General features: G+C 37.8%; 1 pseudogene; it reads left to right on the top strand.

Annotated features, from left to right (window-relative positions):
• Positions 1-1,697: 1,697 nt before the first annotated feature.
• LOC695596 (ras-related C3 botulinum toxin substrate 1 pseudogene) lies at positions 1,698-2,191 on the top strand (annotated as a pseudogene).
• Positions 2,192-7,071: the final 4,880 nt, after the last annotated feature.

The following is a 7,071-nucleotide window of genomic DNA, read 5'->3' as shown; positions in this document are numbered from 1 at the left end:
ATGTTTCTGGGATTTGCTCCTTTCACCACAAGTTGGGAGGCCTTGAGTTCAAATTTTGATTCTCAGCTCTTGATGTCCTTAGTCAACTGTCCTAAATATATCTGAGAAGGCCCGTTAGTTTGTGTATGGAGAGGGTAAGCTGGTGGCAGGTAGAAAAATGGGCAAATATGAAGTTAGAATTGCATCATCGTAATAATACGCTTTAATTTGTTGGTATCTGTTTGATCAAAGTTCCCAATATAAAATATGCTTAAAATGCTGTTTTCTAGTATCCATATTAGTTTGTGTATATTATGTTATTTTTCAGTAGCCTCAGCTGATAATGTCTGGTTGGTACACACCACTGTTGCCCTACTGGTGGTGAAAATATTTCAGTAATTATAAAGAGCTGCTGCTCCAACTCCTTGAGTAGCTCCTTGCTGACCCAACCATTCCAGCTCAACCAGCTCAGACATCCTCCATAGGACCCCCAGCTCTTCTCTGTTCTTCATTCCACCATTAAATTGCTAACCTCTAGCAAAGCAAGGCCCTCTAGAGCCCCTGTTACAAGAGGGGGCTCTATTTAACTTGGTTGGTATCTGTGCCCTGCCAGTTACTAAATGTTTTGAATATCACACTTAAATGAAATAAGAAAGTGTGTGCACAGGCACTTGTGCGTGCGCACACACACACACCCCCTCCTGAACTTAAATTTAAAAAGCATATTTGTTAAGGGTTGAACATTGTGCTTCAATACTCTTTCTTTGAAGGAACTTACTGTATTTTTTTGTAATCAATAACTCTTCTACTTTTTTAGTATTTTTTGATATTAACATTCTACCTTAAGTTGGACATTTCTTCACAAAGCAGCTCAAAATATTTGAGTAGCAGTTTTTTTTTAATGATTCAAGGATTTATTAGTCATACATGCAAAACATACTGCTAATTGCATTAGCAAAAGATCAATGTAAAAACACTCCACAATTCTGCAACTGTCAATTTAAAAATTTTTGTTCTAGTGGTTGAAAGGTCCAACGTTGTATTCTTGCCAGTGAGTTAAGTTGTACAGAAGATCGTCAACACCAGCACAGTTTACAGAACCTCACAGACCCAAAGGAACATTATTAGACTAAGTAACTACAGGAGGCATGTGTCCACATGGGTGAGGTAAAGAGGGTCAGTATTGGTCAAGTGACAGTGTGGGTAATCTGACAAGTCAGTGATGTTAGGAAGGTTCATAGTTTAAGAAATATCTAACATATTTTAAAAACCATAAAACTGCAACACATGATTTTTACACCTAGTTACTAGAAAACTAAGGAAAGCACTTCATAGCTTTGAATAAAGTAACATGGAAAGCACTTTTACTAATCTACAAAAAAAACCTTCTAATGCATTATGAGAAATATTTTATAATACAAGAAGGCATATTGCTCAGTAAGAAGAGGTTCTATAAGAAAAGCACTTACTAAGTTAGAGACTAAGAGAACAACCAGTTTAAAGATGAATTAAATGCCCAATTTGGGGAGAAAACACTTCTGGTGTAAGAAAAAGGAAAAGCTTAAGAAAACACTTCCTGATCATACCAACCTTTCTTTCATCATCCACTGCATTTGATAGAAATTAATGTTTTAGAGTTTTTACCTTTGACACTTTTATTCCTTGTACCCACCGCTTCTGGTCTCAGAGCCCTGCCGCTGCCCCTGCGGCTGAGCGAGTGGCTCAGATGCAGGCCATCAGGGGTGTGGTGGTGGGAGACCGAGCTGTAGGTGAAACTTGCCTACTGATCAGTTACACAACCAATGCATTTCCTGGAGAATATATCCCTACTGTCTTTGACAATTATTCTGCCAATGTTATGGTAGATAGAAAACCAGTGAATCTGGGCTTATGGGATACAGCTGCTCAAGAAGATTATGACAGATCATGCCGCCTATCCTATCCTCAAACAGATGTGTTCTTAATTTGCTTTTCCCTTGTGAGTCCTGCATCATTTGAAAATGTCCGTGCAAAGTGGTATCCTGAGGTGCGGCACCACCGTCCCAACACTCCCATCATCCTAGTGGGAACTAAACTTGAACTTAGGGATGATAAAGACACGATCGAGAAACTGAAGAAGAAGCTGACTCCCATCACCTATCTGCAGGGTCTAGCTATAGCTAAGGAGACTGGTGCTGTAAAATACCTGGAGTGCTTGGCGTTCACACAGTGAGGCCTCAACAGTGTTAGACGAAGAGATTCAAGCAGTCCTCTGCCCACCTCCCGTGAAGAAGAGGAAGAGGAAATGCTTGCTGTTGTAAATGTCTGAGCACCTTGTTCTTGGTCCTGTCCCTTTGAATCTTGTACACTTTGCTTTAAAAAAGGTGGAGCCTTCACACTCAGTGCCAACTTTTTGTTACAGATTAATTTCTCCATAAAACCATTTTGAACCAATTAGTAATTTTAAGGTTTTGTTTGTTCTAAATGTAAGAGTTCAGAGTCATATTATATTCAGATTTAGACCTAAAATGACAAACTTTCTTAAAATCTTATTTTTCAAAAGCCATATTCTTGCTCAGATTAAGAGTTGCCAAAATACCTTCTGAACTACACTGCATTGTTGTGCCAAGAACACCGAGTATTAAACTGTGTAAAGACCTTCGTCTTTCAGAAGACTGTAGCTTCTGTAGTTACGAGATGCAGACACTTGCTAAGTAGTTTTCAGATGTGTAAAGCAGAACAGCCTCCTGAATGAAGCGTTGCCATTTAACTCACCAGTGATTTATCAGCCCATGTTCATGACGTAACATTGTGCCGTAATGGAATGGGTGTAACATCTCAGCTCTTTGGATAAGTCTTTTTGATTTCATAGTGAATTTTCTAAAAATTAGTTGACCAGCTTTTGCTGAGATTTTGAACAGAACTCATGTGTCTCCTCTAATGAAGTATTCTGTTTAGTTGTGGGTATGCTGGGTGGGGTGTATGTGATCAAAGGACAAAGACAGTATTTTGATAATATTTGAGTAGCAGTTTCTGTATACGTGATCTCTATACAAGGTAGTAACTGCAAGATGTTCTTATTCACATTGTGGAGAACTTTTAGGTGCACATTGGCAAAGTGCTTGCAGGTTAAGAAATGAATCATGGTGGGTCGCTGGATTTTCTGATTATTTGCACTCTTAGTATAAACATGAAGTCATTGGCATTTATATGGGAAAAATAGTGCTATTAGCCCCCAAATATTTCAGGTTACATATTTTCTGTCACTGATTTCCCCTTCTCTCTATAGGAATTATAGAAAAACATTTACTATAAAGCCTTACTAAAGTAATTTTCAGGATCAATTACTCCACATGAATGTTAATTAAACCAACAAAACATGGTTTATGATTAAGGTGGCATCATGTTTTGATCGAATAATCATGTTCATTGAGATACAAATTAATATTGTGCATATGTATCTATTACCACAGATCTTATTTCTAGCTTACTAACGAGAACACATGAATGAATTCTGAAACTGTTAGCAGTAGTTAAGTTTACAAACTTAGAATCAGCAAGATCCAGGCTCAAATCCCAACTTCCCATAATATTCGCCAATGACTTATTTTTTCGAAGCCTCAGTTTCTCTTTTTGTGCAATGGTATTTATAAGAGTAACTATTTCACAAGGTTTCTATAGGGATTGGAAAAAGTGATGTATGAAAAATGCTTAGTATACTGTATGTTAATTCTTATCATGTTTTATTTCCTTTCCCATTATGAAAAGCATTTTCAAAGGTGTATATTGTTTAGTTGTTTTCCACCAGAAAGTTTAAGAAACTTTCAGTTTGATTAATTGGCATTTTTGAAATCCCTTTCATTTGAACTATTTGGAGTATTTCTTTAGGAAAAATTTTCATAGGAGAAGAATGCAAAATAAATATTACTCTAGGCATGTAGTACTTTAACAAAACAGATAATTTTTATCTACCTCTGCTCCTGAATACAGTCTATTGGTGCAGAGTGTGTGCCTCTTTAGATAAGAGGCAAACTTAGATAAGCGCTCTCCATGACTTATGCTAAGGAAGACAAGAGATAATTTGTGAACCTAAAAGGAATTGGACCTATCTCAAGTCTGTTCTTCAGACCTTAACATTTTTATTTTTTGAAATCTAAAGACAAGAAAGATATAGAACTAGAGGGGTAAACAGAAAGTCAAGGGTGTAAAGCCACATAGTGCCAGGACTTAAGCAGTCTTCCAGATAACAAATCAAATTTATCAGTTCACAGCTGCAGAGAATTTTGAATGTAGGTGCAAGTTTTCCAAGGCTTTATGTGATTTTTTTTTTTGTCTTTACCACTCTCCACCACAGGATTAGGGTCTCATTTCATATCACCAAAGTTTTATAGTTGAACTCCTATGCCATTTACTTACAACGCTTTAATGACAAAACATACTATATCTGATATTAAAGTGATTTTTGGTTCTACTAGGCTATAGCTTCCTTGAGGACATGGATTATTCCTGATCCATTTTTGTATCTATTACAGAGTCTATCATTGTGCCTTCTAATATTTAAGCTGCTGATCAATGTGTTTCAATGAGTTGGAAATAATATCAATGAGTTATTTGAATTCAGGAAATACGTAGAGTTCATGGTACATTGCCTGGCATTGAGTAAATATTTCTCCTCATTGTAGCTTCTGTGATAGTTTTTGCTATGTGGGTGTATCAGTCCATTTTCACACTGCTGATAAAGACATACCTGAAACTGGGAAAGAAAAGAGGTTTAATTGGACTTACAGTTCCACATGGCTGGAGAGGCCTCAGAATCATGGTGAGAGGAAAAAGGCGCCTCTTACATAGTGGTGGCAAGAGAAAAATGAGGAAGAAGCAAAAGTGGAAAGCCCTGATAAACCCATCAGATCTCATGAGACTTATTCACCATTATGAGCATTGCACAGGAAAGACTGGCCTCCATGATTCAATTGCTCAGTAAGAAGGGGTTCTATAAGAAAAGCACTTAACTAAGTTAGCGACCCTCCCCTGGATCCCTCCCACAACACATGGGAATTCTGGGAGCTACAATTCAAGTTGAGATTTGGGTGGGGACACAGCCAAACTCTATCAGTGGGTGTGCAGGTGAGTCCAGATATTCAAAAATAAATTTATATATGGGGATAACAGTACCATAAATATACATTTATTAAGAATACAAGAATCTTGCATAACCTAAAATGATTTAGATTATTGAAGAAGAGGATCTTATGAATCTCATTCCTCTACAATATTTAAGTGTCAGCAGAGTACTATTAATAAAAAGTTATGCTCACTTAAACCCAAATGTTATTTTAAACCATTCACTGTGGAAAATAGAATACATTTCCAAGATTTCTTTTAATTATCAAAAGTATTCCAAAATCCTGCAGGGGAAGATATAAAATTGTTAGTGGGTCAGGGACTGGAAAATGTCTGTGTGCTTATATTTAGGCATCATCATCAACCATGGTAAAATAATCAGTATCTTAAATAAAGTGAGAAAAGGAAATGACAGCTGTCTGTGTCATTCTCATCACTAGGAGCCTTCTCAGCTGATCACCCTGCCTTCTACTTTACGTTTTCATCCCTAATAATTGTGGCTTACCAGCATGTTCTCTATTACATCCTTAGGTCCAACTCATGGGCTAAACTCATTCACAACTCACATCAGCTTTTCAGCTCTGTGTACTCCTTAGGAATCTCTCAGAATGCCTTTGCCTTGGCTTTCTCGTAGAACAATATTCCTTTGGAAGAAAAATCCTGGCTGGATCCCTGTTATCATCTAGTTCACTTTCATTTGATGAAATCCTAGATCCCTCTTTTAGGGAAGCATTCAACTGACTGAAGTTGAAATAGAGTAAATTTATCTGTATATGGTACATGTGAAATGGCTCTTATTCTGTGGCATCCTGAAAAGTAGTGGTGGCTTAGGTTGCTGTGTGTTTGAAACTAGCTCATCATGAAGGCAGGTGCCTGATGAAGAATAGAAGAATGCTTTTCAGTATAAACACATTTCTTTAGTGTTACATCAGTGAAACCAGGCCTGGGAGTAAGACGCCCTGGGTTCAAGTGCTATGGATGCTGTGGATACCTTGCTCCGTTGCACCTGGGCCCACCTGAGCTTACCTGCAGCTGTGATGAACAGTTTCCTGCATGCTGATTCTCACCTCAAGTAGGGTGGTTCTCCACTACTCACCTGAGGCTTTCACTAGAGCCTTGGGTGCTTACTCTGTGGCTCAGAAGTGCAGGGGAGTTAAGGTCCCCAAGGGCAACCCTCTATACATGAGGAATAGGACATAGTGGATGGAAACACAGTCGTCCAGTTCCTGAGTGGGATAATTCAGAGGCCTACTCCACAAGGTTTCTCGGGAGCTCCCCAGCAAGACTGAGCCCTAGCTGCCACACTAGTAGTCCATTCATTCATGTATCTTTATTATATTTTTTCTTCCTTATCTCACTGTCCCTGTTTTCTCACTCAGATTTCTGAGGGTCACTTCTTAAAGAAGCTACCTGAACCCAAGTCTGTCTTGAGATTTGCTTTGAGAAGAACTCAGACTAAGACATGATCCTAACTATACACTAACTAGTTTGAGACTTTGAGTAGGTTATTTGATTGTTCTAAGTTTCTTGACCTGTCAAATGAGACAGTTGGACTAAATGGATAATTTTGAACATTAAAATATAAAAATAGTTAAAAGTGATGAATACATTTTTAGGTAGTTTACAGGGTTTTATTGTTTGTTTGTTTGTATGACAGACATTTACTTGTTTGTAGATCACTGAGGCATATTCTTGACATCCTGGGTTTCCTTAGAGCATGATTTTAGAATAACTGCACTAGATGATTTTTAAGGCTCATGGAATTTTGGGATTCCAATAACGAATAAAGATCCTTGAGGAACTTTCTACCTCCACCCTAATCTCTTAGGCTATTTCCCAAACTCCAAACCCACAAACATCCAGCTTAGAATCTTTCATCCCCACACCATCTGTGTGCCCATTACCAATTGGTTGTGCAAGTGTGCACACACACATGTGCACATACGTGCATGTATATTTCCATATTCCAAAAAACAAATAAGAAATATAATA

This window comes from Macaca mulatta, chromosome 5, assembly GCF_049350105.2.
Source record: "Macaca mulatta isolate MMU2019108-1 chromosome 5, T2T-MMU8v2.0, whole genome shotgun sequence".
NCBI classification, from domain to species: Eukaryota; Metazoa; Chordata; class Mammalia; order Primates; family Cercopithecidae; genus Macaca; species Macaca mulatta.
The sequence above is the reverse complement of the archived record's forward strand: the minus strand, read 5'-3'. Positions and strand labels throughout refer to the sequence as shown.